The sequence below is a fragment of the Schistocerca piceifrons genome, chromosome 1 (assembly GCF_021461385.2).
Source record: "Schistocerca piceifrons isolate TAMUIC-IGC-003096 chromosome 1, iqSchPice1.1, whole genome shotgun sequence".
NCBI classification, from domain to species: domain Eukaryota; kingdom Metazoa; phylum Arthropoda; class Insecta; order Orthoptera; family Acrididae; genus Schistocerca; species Schistocerca piceifrons.
In genome coordinates this window covers 1,119,139,249-1,119,155,157 of record NC_060138.1, presented here as the reverse complement: position 1 = coordinate 1,119,155,157, position 15,909 = coordinate 1,119,139,249, and the positions used below count along the sequence as shown (strand labels likewise).

Here is a 15,909-nt window from a genome sequence, read left to right as displayed (position 1 = left end):
TGAAAGAAAACGACTAGTGGAGAATAAGCAAAAACAGAGAGCTCGGACAGTTATACACTCTACCTGACATTGTAGCGAGTGTGAAAACTAAAAGACTCGGATGGTAGGGACATGTGAGGAGGAGAGGAGAGAACACGGTGATAAAGGTAGTGACGCATGGAGAAGCCGAAGGAACGAGACCACCAGGATGGCCGAGAGGGAGACAGAAGGATAATGCCCTGGAAGACATGCAGGTACTGGGCCTCGGAGATGAAGATGCAGCTGACAGGAAGATGTGGAAGGCTGGAATAGGTGTGAGGCCAAGGACGGGCTGCGGTTTGTGTGGCCAGTATAAGCTAGTTATTAAGTAAGTATCTTTCTCCTTCAGGCCACCAGCAGCTCTTTATTATGCCGCCTACTACTAGTACAGTGACCGCTTTTTCTACCGTTTGGTGACTGCAGAACCGGGGACGCGTCGCTAGCTCCTGATGTAAACATATGTTTGTTTACACATTTTCCTTGGCTGTCTGTCTGTCTGTCAGAAAGTTTGTCTCCTCCTGCGCGACGCGAGTCAAGCGTGTGCGGTGAACCACATCCCCTGTGGTCGAATCGAAGGCTGGGAGATCACGCTGCACGTAATCTGCAGCCGCCTTCCCTGCCCGTTTTTGAACAACTTCGTTACGGGGAGAGTGCCTGAACCAATGATGGCCGACGCAACTGCAATGTAATGTGCTGGACACTCCCGTTTATATCATCGGGACACAAAAGTAAAGTCAATGTGCAAAGGAGAAATAGTCTTCCCCACTGGTTCTCAAACGATGGAAAAAGTAATACGGAAGGTGATGCAGTCTAACCCGCAATATAAAACTGGTTGTGAGACAAAGTGAAATCTAGTAGCACTAGCTTGCCTACTCCAGTAGTTGAGTAACTTTTTGCTGGTTTCGTCTCTGAGAAGGCTCTGTCTCACAATCTGTTTTACAAACTTCATACTCTTGCGTACTGACGTGTAGCCTTCCGTTCCAACAATCACAGGGCAGATGTGCTTAAATTGTAGGCGTTTCTGCTGGTGTGGCTGACCGGTTACTGTGTAACATATTCAAGTACTTGCGGCTATGTTTGGAAGTTAGTTTCATTTGTGATCCGGTTTCCTAGGACTTTTCTATAACCCTGTTTTCTTTCTTTTTAAACAGACCATCTGGTACTGTTGACATGGTAATAAGGCAAAACCAGCAAAGACATGATTTAAGTGAAGCGAGGCTGCAATATACAGCATACAGGGTTTTTGGGGATTAAGCAAGATGTAGTGATCATTGGTATCTTACTATGTGTGATCATTGTTATTAAAGTACGCATTTCAAGTTGTTACCTGTTTTTCTCCGTTTCTAACAGTCTTCCCGCAAACATAATTTGCTACCTGATGTTTCCTGCACGGTCGTAACTGCACCACGGCGTTGACTACGGCTGCCAGTATGGACTAACCGTTTTGCGTTGGCGTGTCACGCTTACACACCTGACCTGCTGCCTTGAGGAAAATAGTCGATAATGGTTTGTTCTTGCCACTCGTACTTGGAGATACTAACCAACATGAAAACATACTACTCCTAATATCTATAATTGTCGGTCTGCAAATGAAATAAATGCTGGTATAATGTTTTTCAGCGCCAGTCACCAATGAAAATATCTACACTTATAGTCCTAACACCCTCCATAGCAACAAATTTTATTCGACGATTACTGTGTTTTCCCGAAAGCAATACGCCTAGTCCTTGCATATGTGATTCACGTGTTAGCTTTCAGAACATTTATGTAATTTAGGGGTATCCAGCTTATATGAGAGACACTGCGACTAAAGGACGTTTGTATACTTTTTGTCATTATGGTAACAATATTTCCAATAAAAACAAGCGTATGGTGAGCTTATTTTAAGCCAGTACTTCAGTTGTTAAGTCTGCCATCACAACTTGAACTCAATTTGATAGTGATCCTCCACATTGCAAATACGAGTGGACTTAAGACTATGATAGTGGCTACCCCTGAAATCTCGGTTACGTTGACATACTGATTTGTAGCGTGTCATCCGGGGTCTAGGTTAGATTGGAAGGAAGAAAACTGATTGTGATCTGCCGAAGCCGACGAATGTGAATGCGAAATAAAGGCTGTGGTAAACAGAGTGATCTGTAGAGTAGCCCGATGTCTACGTTCGCGCCATATTTAACGCACTCTTTGTTTTAAAAGCTAAAACTGCTATGTAAATTCAGAAAACTGTGTTAGCTATCAGAGAAATCTCCAAGTATTTTGGATTTTGTCGCATGTTACGTACATACATCGCATGTAAGGGAAGGGGGCACTACGTTACTCTTACGAGGATGCGGCTTGTGGTAGACTTTGTGTAGTCTACTGTCCGGGAAACACTGGTTTGAGAAATATCATGCCTCAACTACTGCTTGGTTCTCTTGCGTGTGTGTGTGTGTGTGTGTGTGTGTGTGTGTGTGTGAGAGAGAGAGAGAGAGAGAGAGAGAGAGAGAGAGAGAGAGAGAGAAGAAATAGTCACGAGCACAACAATGAGAGCTTAACTCGTACCGTTACTTCTTGGCAGCGACTCCTGAACATGTAGTGCGTTCGCCGTGAGCGGACGGTGGGCGTCGAGCGCATTTCGCCGCACGGCTGCCGGCCTGCTGAAGACGGTGGGATTTTCCACGAGTCGGCCGGGCACCGCCTGCTAGGCCAGGACCCTGTTCACCTCTGTTTGCCGAGCCCGCTGATTGCTCGCATAAATCTCGCGTGGTTTTTTTCCCGCGAGGGAGCCGATCGATTCCTGCTCCGCTGCCCACCGAGTCTGCCCTGACACCGCGCTCAGTCTGGCTCTGCGGCAGGCAGAAAGTAGGTGAGGCCTGAAACCGAAGCGCTGTTTTCGGAAAAAAAAATTCAGTGTTAGCGCTGTTAAAGTTACAATCTTCTGTGTTGTTAGGCCGCGTCATATTTCCTCTAAAGCAATCGACGTTTCGACTCCTTGCTAGGACCTTCTTCCTGTGTTTCGGTGTCCACTTTTGCTAGAAGACTGACAGATACCAGCGTCGCGTTGTCTTATAAAGGGGAGTTTCCACGCGTTTGTGCTGGAGAAGTGGGAGTATCTGTTAAAATTCTTGTGGCTACCGTCGGTAGACCATGGTCATAGTTTAATATTCCCGCGCTGATGTAGAAAAAGGGGCGTTATTGGCTAAACTCTAGTGGATACTGTTGGTGGCCCATTCTTATTGGATAGAAGGCACTATTCCACACTTACGCTGGAGAAGGGTTATTGGTTCAAATGGCTCTGAGCACTATGGGACTTAACATCTGAGGTCATCAGTCCCCTAGAACTTAAAACTACTTAAACCTAACTAACCTAAGGACATCACACACATCCATGCCTGAGGCAGGATTCGAACCTGCGGCCGTAGCGGTCGCACGGCTCCAGACTGAAGCGCCTAGAACCTCTCGGCCACACCGGCCGGCGAGAAGGGTTATTGGTTGAAATTCCTCTTACTGCTATTGCTTGGCCATCATCATTGGCTAGATGCGAAACGGACAGAGCAAGGGAGGAGGAATGTTTACCCACAATATTATTGTCTTCTTCTGCATCAGCGTGGAAATATTAGCCCATGAGGACGGCCCACCAGTGCTAACCACAAGAATTTTAACTGATACTCCCACCTCTCCAGCACAAACGCGGGAAAATTCCTCTTTATAAGAGAACGCGCCACTAATCTCTGACAGTGTTCTAGCAATAGTGAACACGGAAACCCCCTGAAGAAGATCCCAACTGAGGTGTCGAAAAGTGAATTGTTTCAGAGGAAATACGACGCGGCCGAACAACCTAGAAGATTTTAACTTTAGTGACAACGGCCACGAAAGCCTGCAGCCTTGAATAAAACCCTCGTTACGCTATTGTTCTAAAGTAATAATAAAACGTATTCGCGGTTTGATTCATTGCGTCACGTAGTAAGATGATAACGGTGATACTGGTTTCTGGGCGTTCAAGTTATCATCCCGTTGCAGAGAATGACAGCATGCATTTAACGAGACGAACGAAATATTTCCTCGCAGTAGTGGTGGACTCTTATTAGCGACTTCAAAGTCTGTCTGGCAGTGACCACACAGACAACGTTTCCATGTCAGTATATTAAAATGGATGATGATAATCATTCAGGGGACCATACATGCCTCCTCTTACATGACATATACAATTTCAAGCTTCAGTTTAAGATTTAATAAAGTTGTGACATAAAACACTACGTAAAGCGAGAATTAGCTGAAAAAATGTTGAATTTTACTCCTGCGCATGCGGCTAGTCGTTTGCTAAACACTAGTTCCATACATCGATGAGCAATTGCTTAAGTAAATACCTGAGTCCCAATTACAAAATTTTTATTTAAAGAAAAGTGGACACGCCGTCAAGATTTTAAAATTATGATTCAGCTAATCGTGGCTAATTTGATCACGGATGAAAAAAGAATGATCCAGTCTTGACACACATTAAAATACCCTTCCCATTTACCTTGACAGGCTCCGAACAACACGTAAAACCTTAGAACTTTTTCCATGCTTGTCTTAAAACAGTGTTTAAATCGTTATCGAGAGCCAGAACTCACAGTTCAGTCAACCAAAATGTGGCACACCGAGGCTAGTATTAGAGAGAGAGAGAGAGAGAGAGAGAGAGAGAGAGAGAGAGAGAGAGAGAGAGAGAGAGAGAGAGTATATCCAGATCAATGAGATGGTATTCTCAGAAGGAATATTGTTATAGTCTCCACTCCAAAGTGTTGGGTGTGTCACTTACTCACACTGTCGAAACAGTGTGCCAGACTTGAACTCGTGCAGATATGCACGATTCGTTAGCAGTGACCCGAAAGATCACACACCTCTCTCCTCCTTGCGGCCATCCGCTTTGGTACGAGCATTGATGAAACACCAGTGGAAGCATTTTTCACAGTGAGTTACGAAACGTGAAGAGCGAGGCGGAAAGATTGAGTTTCCCTGTTTTCAAGCTTGAACAGCTACCAGAGACGCGTCTAGTATGAAAATAAGAAAAAAATCCTGAATTTTCGATGACAGTCTCCTGCTAGGTTTACTGGGAAAAACACCTGTCGAATTGGTTTTAACTTTTATCTTGTATAAATGCCTACCACTTTAGTGGGATGCGATGTGGAAACCATGCGACTGTGGAAGTGGTTCACACGCTTAGTTTCGTTACGAATAACGGTTATATTATACATGTAGCTAGTATGCATGTGGAGAAGGTTCTTTTTTGATGTGGTCTTGACGTGATTCCTTGCTTTTTATACTAAGGAGTAACACTGGTGGAAGTTCGAGTATTCCCAGTTATAGACGAAGTTTTTACGATCGTTCCCTTGCTCTGCCAATACATCTGGTACCATTCAGTTCCTTTGAAGAAACTTGTGTAGGTATTTTGATTTTCTTCTTTCTTGTATACTGTTCACGTGTGAGAGCCATTTTTAAGTTTATTCCCAAGTATTTGTCGACGGTTGTCACGGGATATTCGCGTAACTGCAGCTCTTGTGGCCGCATTGCAGGCGTATTGCTGCCAAGTTATTTATAAGCTGGTTTCCCTGTCGACTGCGCGATTTGAGATATGCGGAAATGTGTGGAATCACAGGCTAGACCAGTCAGCCGAGAAATTACTGCAGTTACTTACTCAGACGATTAGCATAACTAGGGCGTTCACTTTGACATTCCAGTGACCGGCTATAGATCGACGGAGTGCGGGAATAAGAAACGGGCTTAGCGGGGAAATTACCGCGTATATTACACCGGTAAAATGTGGAGGTTTCTGTTACGCACGTTTTAAAATAATCACCTCGAGTACAACGAGCTGACTGATTTACACAGCCTTAAGGGCAGAGAAATCACTTGTTTACCGTGACTGAATACTCCAACATCTTTGCCTTTACGTATGTTAAATAACTCCGGTATTGGAGCTTCCGACTATAACGATATACATGTAAAACTAGACATCGATTTGGAGAGCAGAGCCCCAGTCGATATGCAGAATCCTTGCTTGTATATTTTCCGGTGCTTTCCTGAAGCTCTTGTAAGAAATGCAAAATTTCGTTGCAGTGTGCGCTACCATCTGCAGAAACAAGAGTGTACCACTCGGAACGTAAGCCAAGCCGTATTTTTACTCACCCGACCAAAAGACCCTGACTTCAGAACCATGCACCATATTTGTAAACACTGCTGGAAAGAAAAAAAATTGTAACTCAGTGAAGCACACATGTGAAACCCAAGAATTTCGTGTTACATATGAGTACATACTGATCTGATACAGATATTTTATGGAATCCCTAGAGCAATGTAGCACATCACTGCAGTGCTATAGAAAGTGGCGCCCACGAAAATAAACGCGTTTGTAAGTTGGACTTACATTGCATTCGTTCGATCAGTCACAGCTATGTAGCCCCACAGGTATCACCAACAACAAAAGAAGACGCCAAGGTAAATGACACAGTGTCACGTGAACTCTGTATCATTGCGTAGTTCATTGCTAGGTAAACGTCTGGTTTCCCCATGGGCGAGTTTTCATTGTTGAACAGTATTTTACCAGTCGTTGGTATGCACACGTTGAGGAAGCATTTCGTGGGAAACATCCAGATACCGAAGTACTAAAAAAACTCTGCAACAACGAGATTAATCGCCGATTTCATGGAATACTGATCAGTTGCAGACACTGAGAGAACCGGTAGACCGTCCATCGCGACGGACGCTAAACTGGGTGAGGTAAGTGATGTGATGCTGCGTTCGCCTTCGAAATGCTCGAGCACACTATCCGTCCAATGGGGTATGTCGTATAATAATCCTCAGAAAGCTGTGCAGAAGTTAAAACTCAGTGCAAATCATGTTCACTGCGTGCAGTGATTGAATGCGCTGGATCGAGGGGGTCGTCTAGCATACGGTGGGCTTCAGGCGTTCGTTGACACCCTTGGTATCGAAGAAGTGCACATGGATTTTCTTCGCTGATGAGAGAGACGTGTTATCACCTCAGGGGGGGGGGGGGTTCACCTACTTAGCTGAGTGGTAACGTGTTTGCTACCATGCAGCGTGCCCGGATTCGATTCCCGGCCGGGTTGGAGATTTTCTCCGCTGGTGGACTTGCTGTTGTGTTGTCCTCTTCATAAATTCATCATCATCGACACGCCAGTCGCCCATTGTGGCGTCACCAGAAAAAAGGCTTGCAACTCAGATGCCGAAATTCCCCGGCTGGTGTCTCCCGGCTATAAATGCCACATTTTCACTTCAGCGTATACGTGAATAGGCAGTCTGGTCAACAGAGAAACCTCAAGTCTTTCATGAAAACATCTTGTACTGTCAGAAAATTGGTGTGTTTTGTGGCGTATCACGTCGTCGAATTGTGCTCCCTCTTTCTTTTGAAACTACAGTGAACAGTGTTGTGTACCAATACATCATTACGCAGTTTATTTCGCTTCTGAGGCAGATGAACTGTGGGGTGCCAGCCACACCTGTTCCTTTGTTATGTACAAGACTTCTCGGTCGCTCTTTTTCTAGGAAGCGTTCTGATGACACCACGACCAGAGCGTTGCGCGGATGGGTATAAAGAATTCGGCTTTCCTGGGATTGTTTGACTCTAATCATGTTGTGAGCAAATTCCACCTGATTTCTACGTTGGCGCTCTGTGTGTGTGGTAATTGTGATCTCTGCCGCATACGACGGACAATTGTGAAAAGTATATCTGTGGCCCTGTATTAACTGTTTGTACGTGGTCGATTCTCGTAAGACATAATGATATTTATGATGAAGTATTTACTCACTCTTGCTCTGATGCTCGTTATGAAAGATATGATGCAAACTGATGTCTGTAATAAATCTAATACTACGTAAATTTTTCGTCCATTCGAGTAGACCGTAAACCTTCCTCGAATCTGATGAAAATTTATGAATTATTTATGACACTTCGCAATTTTCGTTGCTGTGTGAGTGAAATACTTAACCCCTCTCTGCGGTAGATAAATATTAAAGTAAATTTGTTAGTATATTTGTTTGTTGTGAACTACAGTGATGACCTCCAGTGTTCGTAATAATTAGCGACATAGAACATGCATTCAGTTTTTGTGATTCTTAGTCCAGTAGCCGCGGTCGTAGCACTGTTGAACAGAAAGATTGCCACGAATATTTACTGCCAACACCAGGCGAGATGGACGGAATATTGCAGTTACACTCTCTGTTCATAAAATAAGCGAAGAAATACTTTAAGTGTAACTAATACCTGACTCTTAATAGCCTCTGATCATCTCTCCAGCATTAGGAGACGAAACATCAGGAGCAGAACTATTGCCTAATGCAGTCGTTCCCAATCTGGGCCAATAACCCGTGAGGGGTAAAATGAAATTTTCTGAGGACTAAAAAATAAACTAGTCGATTCTGTTTAAGTCGCGAAACTAAATTATTTTCAAAAGATAATTAGTATTATTACAATATTGTAAGATTGTAATATAGTTTATATAAGTTATCAATAATTACTTTTTCTCAATTAGAAGGATTACTCCGTTGGAGGTTACAGGTTCCTCACATAGTCCACCCACTACCGACATATGTTGCCCTTTTTCCTGTTCATTGCTAATGACAAGAGTGAGACATATACGTAAAAAATGCTAAATATACCAAGAAAAGTCTTTTCCAAGTTGCAGATAGTAGCTGCAGTCGTCCAGAAATTGTTTCATTACTTGCTTAGGAACAGATAAATGAATTAATTGACAGAACAGCACAGCAGTAACGACATAAGGCTGTTCACAGTATTATTGTTATTATTAGACTCGTTAGACACAAAGCATTAACAGCCTGCAGTCGTCCAATTTGTGCCAGTTGAGAAGTGAGGGGTCCCACCAATGAAGTTATTCAGAAACAGTAAGTATAGTGCACACATGTGAACTTACTTGATTTTAAATGGGGTTGCAGTGTACAGCTCAGGCAAGAGCCGCAATGGAGAGGAGTAATGCAGGGAAAGTACGTTTCGTAACAAGTGTGTACCCCCACTGTGGATAGTTAGCTTTCTTATCTGAGAAGGAGTTGCGGGTAGCATTTGAGATGCACTGCAGATCGCTTGATCATTCATTCTAACACACACACGCGCGCACGCGCGCGCGCACACACACACACACACACACACACACACACACACACACAGAGAGAGAGAGAGAGAGAGAGAGAGAGAGAGAGAGAGAGGCTGACTACATATCATTCATCATAAGTAAAAGTGTTCCAAGAAAAGTCTTTCATTTTACAGTTTAGTTAGGTGCTAAATTTGATGATAATGTGAGGGAGGGGGAGGGGGGGGGGGGAGAGAGATGGCAGGGCTGGTTTACTAGCTGTCTCATTGCACTCAGCGCTGGGAACCACTGACCTAGTGCCTACAAATCAAAATTCAGCCAAGTTTTTGGACCTGTACATCCGTTGTGTGCACGAAGGCCTGTCTGCGGCGCGGTGTTCGGGTTTTGCAAGCAAGCAAGCAAGCAAGCAGGCCGGCCGTGCCATCATTAGGGTTGCGGCGACTTGGCAACTGGGAGGGGAGAGGAGAGGACAGACGGCCGGCCGTCAGGTAGCCGCTGGTCTCACGCGGGACAAAGGCGCGCGGGGGCGGTGGCGGCGCCGGCTGGCGGCCGCACAAAGGCGCGCCGAGCGAAGGGGTGGAATCCTGCGGGGGCGGAGTGGACCGGACCGGCGCGGCCGCGCTCAACCCCTTGCGGGGGTTTTTCTGCCGCCGACGCCGCTACCGCTGCCGCTGCCAGTGCTCGGGTAACCGGCCCGTGGGAATTGGCGGAGCGGCAGCTGCTCGTCACCCCCGCACAATGAGCGCTCGGGCCGATCCGCGCGCTGATACGTCGCAACCCTAGCCACCCTACTCGCATAATTGCCTCAAATACGGAAAATAGGTGGCGTATCGGCTGTCCGGCCAGCGTCACAGCGGAAGCAGAGGGTTCTGGTCGGGGCGCAGTGGGGCTTGTACATCTTCGTCTGCATCTCAGTAGTCCTAAACACGAAGGCCGGTTTGAAGCTGACAGAGCTGTATTACACAAGGTCCGACTGGGGAGGGTGTCAAAGCTGATCGTTGTCTGATCAAAAGTAGCCGCACACACCTATGTAAGGCACCACTGGCAACTAGATGTCACGGAAGGTGGACTCGACAGTGTAAAATGAGGCAGGATGCGTTATGTTGACAAGAGAGAGCCAGTAACAGCAGAATAGATAAGTCAGGAGAGCTCAGTGGCTTGGTACGTGAACTAGCCATAAGACGTCACATGAATAACAAATCCTCAGGCGAATTTCAACGCTTCTAAAGCTGCCCAAGTTCACTGTTGGTGACGATTGTGAAGCGGAAACGAGAAGGAACATCTACAGCCAAACCGTGACCAGGTATCCCTCATGTTACTAACAAACAGGGACCGTAAAAATACACGTGATACCAGTGGAAGGAATCATGAGCTCCAGAACGCTACCAGCAGTTCAGCTGGCACTAAGACTGTGCCCGGGAGTTAAAAAGGGTGGGGTACAGTGGCCGAAGACCTCCTTATAAGCCATTCAACTCTGTAGTCAATGCTAAGCGACGCCTGAAGTGCTGTAAAGAGCAACGCCAGTGGATGGACGATGAATACACGAGCGATTTGGAGTAATGAATCACGGCACGACCTGTGGCAACACGATGGAAGGGTTTGGGTCTGGCGAACGCCTGGAGAACATTTCCTGCCATCATGTGTAGAACCAATAGTGAATTAAGGAGGGTGCGGTCACGTTATTGCTCACAAGAACACGCTAAATGACGAGTGATATGAACACATTCTACGGTATTGTGTACTGCGTGGGGTATAGACTGATTGCATCAGCTTGTCATTGCACCCTGTCATAGAGGAGAATCTGAAAGAATGGTTTGTGACCGAGCGAGGTGGCGCAGTGGATAGCACACTGGACTCGCATTCGGGACGGCAACGGTTAAAACCCGTTTCCGGCCATCCTGATTTAGGTTTTCCGTGATTTCCCGAAATCGCTTCAGGCAAATACCGGGATGGTTCCTTTGAAAGGGCACGGCCGATTTCCTTCCACATCCTTCCGTACTCTAATGGGATCGATGACCTCGCTGTTTGGTCCCCTCCTCCAAACAAACCAACCAACAATGGCTTGTGGACATCAACATTTCTGAATGGACTGAAGTCGAGACAGCGTAAGAAGATTGCTGACAGCTCGCAGCGCTGTAACCAGCTTTCCCAACTGCAGAGCGCTAGCGGCTGCCGGCACAAACAGTAGCCGTCTGCAGAGCTTCAATAACACCGAGGCGTTGGTATACAGACGTTTACAAAATGCGTTACGTTCCTGGTTGGGGGCAGGCGCGCGACGCTGCCGCATCCGGTCCAATACAGCTGTCAGTGTTCAAAATGGATGAAATGGCTTTAAGCACCATGGGACTTAATTTCTGAGGTCATCAGTCCCCTAGACTTAGAACTACTTAAACCTAACTAACCTAAGGACAGCACACACATCCATGCCCGATGGAGGATTCGAACCTGCGACCGTAGCAGCAGCACTGTTCCGGACTGAAGCGCCTAGAACCGCTCGGCCACAGTGGCCGGCTGTCAGTGTTCGGCTAGCGCCGACTCAACTTCATCCTGATCAGAGTCCCTTCGTGAACCCAATCGAACACCTCGGGATGAGTTACATCATCGACTTCGATCCAGACCTCAGACTTAAACATCACTTCCACCTTCCGTCGTTTCGGCTCTTTAGGAAAAATAGGCGACGTTCAAACGGCTCGTTGAAAATCTCTCCGGCAGAGTTCAAATCGCCATAAAGGCGAAGGAAGGACACACTCCTTATTAATGTCCACTTGTACGAATAATTTTAATGAGGTAGCGTATCAGACACTGAAAAAACTAGAAAGATTTCTTTAAGTGTATGCTTTCACGGCCGGTGTTTTCTTTATCGAAACTTCCGGGCTCAGACGCCGTGGTCGATATTTAAAACTATTGCTTGCCATTTTCTCTCCAACTGCGGGAGACATCTTGGTATGTAAAAGTGCATCAAGGGCGCAAAGTATCCTCGAATTTATAGAGGTGTGCAGAGGGCACCAGCAGTCGTCACGTGACTCAGGGGCTCGATTTTGTCTAGCTGACGGCGTCGTAATCGATCGTCATTCAGTTGGCACACAGTCGCCCCCCCCACCCCCTAATTTTATCTAACTTGATTCCCTCTTTTCTATTAAAATTATTACGGTGTCTGTAAAGCTCTGCGGTAACTCAAACATGTACGCTTAATATTATATTCTCGTTGCCAAAACTGATCGTACTGAATTTTACTTCACGGGTTCAATCTCGGAAAACAAGTTTCTCTAAGGTGGAATTTTGCTGCCAGAGATGTAATGTCCTTCTGTGTTCAGGTAAGTGTGTATTTACACGTCTTTCTGTGGTTCCATTGTATACGTGCCCACAACTACAAGAAATGTTATCACCCCAGGACCCAATAGTGAATGCTGTGTATCTTTCTTAAGCATTCTCTATTTTCTTGGTGGGTGTAAAAAGTCGTTTCCATTCCGTACGTGGCTAACATTTTCACGATGTGACCCGTAGTCTTGTTAATGTAAGAGAGGAAATTGTACGCGTTCACCCGTTTGATTACTGTAACATTGGTAAACTTGACCATTGCTCTCTTCCTGCGTCGTAAATTGAATTATTAGTTTGATACCTATATTCATCTTTTGAATCTGCAGCTCTTGTCCTTTCTTTCCGCATTTGTAGTTAAATTATAGGATATGGTTCCGCCTTTTTGCAAACACACTGTTTTTCTTTTTTCTTTTTAGCCAAACATGTTTCAGCACCTCTGTGCCATCATCAGTGGATTTTACATTATATGGTTTTGTAGGAACAACTGTATGGTGTTCTGCACTGACAGAATTTGCGGAAGTAGTGGCAAGCTGTATATTTGACAATCCTTCTTCTTTAAGGTTCCAAGGACACTGCACACCCATATTAATGTACCTCGTGTAGTTTCTTTCTTTATAAACGCCTTTTTACTTCGTAAAACGAGTTGAGCGCTACGTTGTTGTGTTTCCTAACCCCACTGAAAGAACATTGACTGGGTTAGGAAACACAACAACATAGCGCTCACCGCGTTTTGCGAAATAAAAAGGCGTTTATAAAGAAAGAAACTACACGAGGCACATTAATGTGTGTGTACAGCGTTCTTGGAACCTTAAAGAAGAAGGATTTCAAATATACAGCTTGCCACTACTTCTGCAAATTCTGTCAATGTCATAAGAATACGACGAAATGTAAAGATCTGCCGGGCCATGGAACAACAAAACGCAATTCTTGTGTTGTTTGCCTTATATGTTAACAACACCAGCGGGCTGCCGATACGTTAGAAACTCATGGAACGGCTGTTTGATTTTGTTCGTGACTCACAGAAGCTCTAACTTCAATTGTTGTTAGCTTCAGATAATATTCCTATTCGCCTTTGAAACTTTAAACATTATGTCAATCAGTTACTTAGTTACACGTGGTGACGAGTTTTTACTTTTCTGATAATTCCTTGTGTATGTTTTACTTATTGTTATCCATGTACTAAATGACGTGCGCTTACTCGCACGATTTGGGTGTGTTCTAAGTCTGGCGTACGAGTTCAGATGATTGTTGTTCCTCAAGAAAACTGTAGCACTCCTGTCGCTGGAACACCGACATCTGCATTCCTTCCTTCTTCCGACACTCCTTATGCAACAGAACCTGAAAAAGCCATTCGAAAACGTAAACGACCGTCTGTTGCCCATGGGTTACCCAAAGAATCTCTTTGCACAAGAAACTAGGGAAAGACATTAAGGAGGTCACTACGTGCTACAAGAAGTATCGCTTTACCTAACTACCACCCGCATGAAGTTACAGATACTGCAAGTAAATAAAATAATAAGGGAATGTAGCTCGTAAAATTTTATTGAAATTACAATCCAAACTGCAGGTTTTAGGCAAACTGTAAACCAATTCGAACTACATCGTTAAACGTAAAGGATGGGCGCACGCCTTGAGTAGCACACTGTTATACTTCTGGATTCCGTTTTACGTAAGTAAAATTTTTCTGTGCAATGTGGAATGCAGTTTTTTTACGCCAAACATCATTGGTTTCCATTAATGGGTTAACCCTTATAAGGATGATAAAAGTTAGCATACTAAATTTTACCCCCCCCCCCCCCCTTCCGCGAATACCGCTTATTGCCAGACGGCGATCTCTGCCAGCCACTGGCGCGTGCGGTACACGGTGAGCCGAAGCCGAACTGTCGAGCTTTTCTTGCAGGTAACAGATCTCCCTCGGTGTAAATTTGCAAGCTGCGCTTCAGGACGAGGGCTAATATTAAAGCGCGTTCCGGTGGTTATGTAAATTTGTTAGTAGCGAAAAGGCGAGCACTTCATTTTGTGAAAGACGGTTGCGCGAGGTTAAAGCGATGTGACGGCCATTGTTCGCAGGGAGAAAGGCGCCCTTTTGTGCGCTAAGATAAAAGAGTTGTGTAGCGCGGGCGTGGGGCGTCCACCCGTCAAGAGTTATTCCCCACAGCGAGCCGTCCAGCCAGCAGATCCCCGGCGCTCACCTCTAGACCGTGACCGGCGGAATATTCGTACTTCTAAACGCACTAGGACGCTTCACTCTCTTGTACTATCAGTTTATAATCATTGTGCTTCAGGAGGTAAACTACACCTGTCCTTTCGCGAATCGATAGCTATCAGACCTGCTACTGATCATCATCGATTACGAAACGCACTTTTCCGTAGAACGACGAATGGTTGCGTTGGTCCACCTTTCCTTGACATACTACCATTTCGTTCAGGGTGCGCTGGTCGGTATACATGAGCATTATTTTAACGGATCTTTCACCTGTTCATAGCGCCGCAATGCAGACTTAACGAAGGTCCGAGCATATGGAATAAATTCTCAGATAAGTCAGTGCTTGAAGTGTTTTTGAGTAGTAGAACCCAGTACGTTGGCGCGTGTTCATCGGAGACAAAGGTATCGTCAGGAGTGCCCCAGGGAAGATGAGACTGTTCTCGTCATCTATAACCATAAACGATCTGACGGATAAGGTGAGCAGAAATCTGCGACTCTTAGTCGATGACACAGCAGTGCACGGGAAAGTGTCGTTGAGAAACTGCAGGAGGACAAAGGACGACTTAGAAATCATTTGCTGTGATGAATGGTAACTTGTCCTAAGTGAGGAAACATGTAAATTAATGCGGATGAGCAAGGGAAACGAGTCTGTAATGTTCGAATACATTATTAGTGGTAAGTTACTTGGCGCAGTCAAGTGGATTAAATATGTAGGCGTAACGCTGTAAAACGACATGAAACAGAATTGTTTATTGGAAGACTTCTAGGAAAGTGTTACTCATCCGTAAAGGGGACCGCGTTTACAACTATTGAACGACCCATTTTTGAGTACCACTCGAGTCTTTAGGATTCCCAAAAGGTCGGATTACAAGACTACATCGAAGCAACTAAGAACGGTGCAAGGTTCTAGAATTGTTACCGGTTGGTTCGATCAAAGCGCGAATTTTGCGGATATGGTTCGTGAAATCAAATGTCAATCCGTACCGAGAGTTTAGAGAACCGGCATTGGTGACAGTCAGCACAACGGTCCTTGTGACAACAACGAATGTCTCGCGCAAGGACCACGAAGAGAAGACAAGAGAAATCGGCGCTCACACGGAGACCTGCAGACAGTCGATGTCACCTGGATCTAAATGTAAGCGGAGCGGGAAAACGTATGATCAGGAGTAGTGCCGTGTGATCGCTTGCGGAGTATGTATGTAGATTTAGATCTAGATGTAATTACTTGATTACGCGGGAAAGGCTGAGCTGCATCGTAATTTGTGACCCACTTTGTAGTGCGTCTGC

The 15,909-nt window shown here is 45.3% G+C and overlaps 1 protein-coding gene across 1 annotated transcript in view; it reads left to right on the top strand.

Annotated features, from left to right (window-relative positions):
- Window positions 1–15,909, top strand: part of LOC124777581 (forkhead box protein O-like) — a 668,269-nt gene that overhangs the window by 312,297 nt on the left and 340,063 nt on the right. The window lies entirely within an intron of this gene.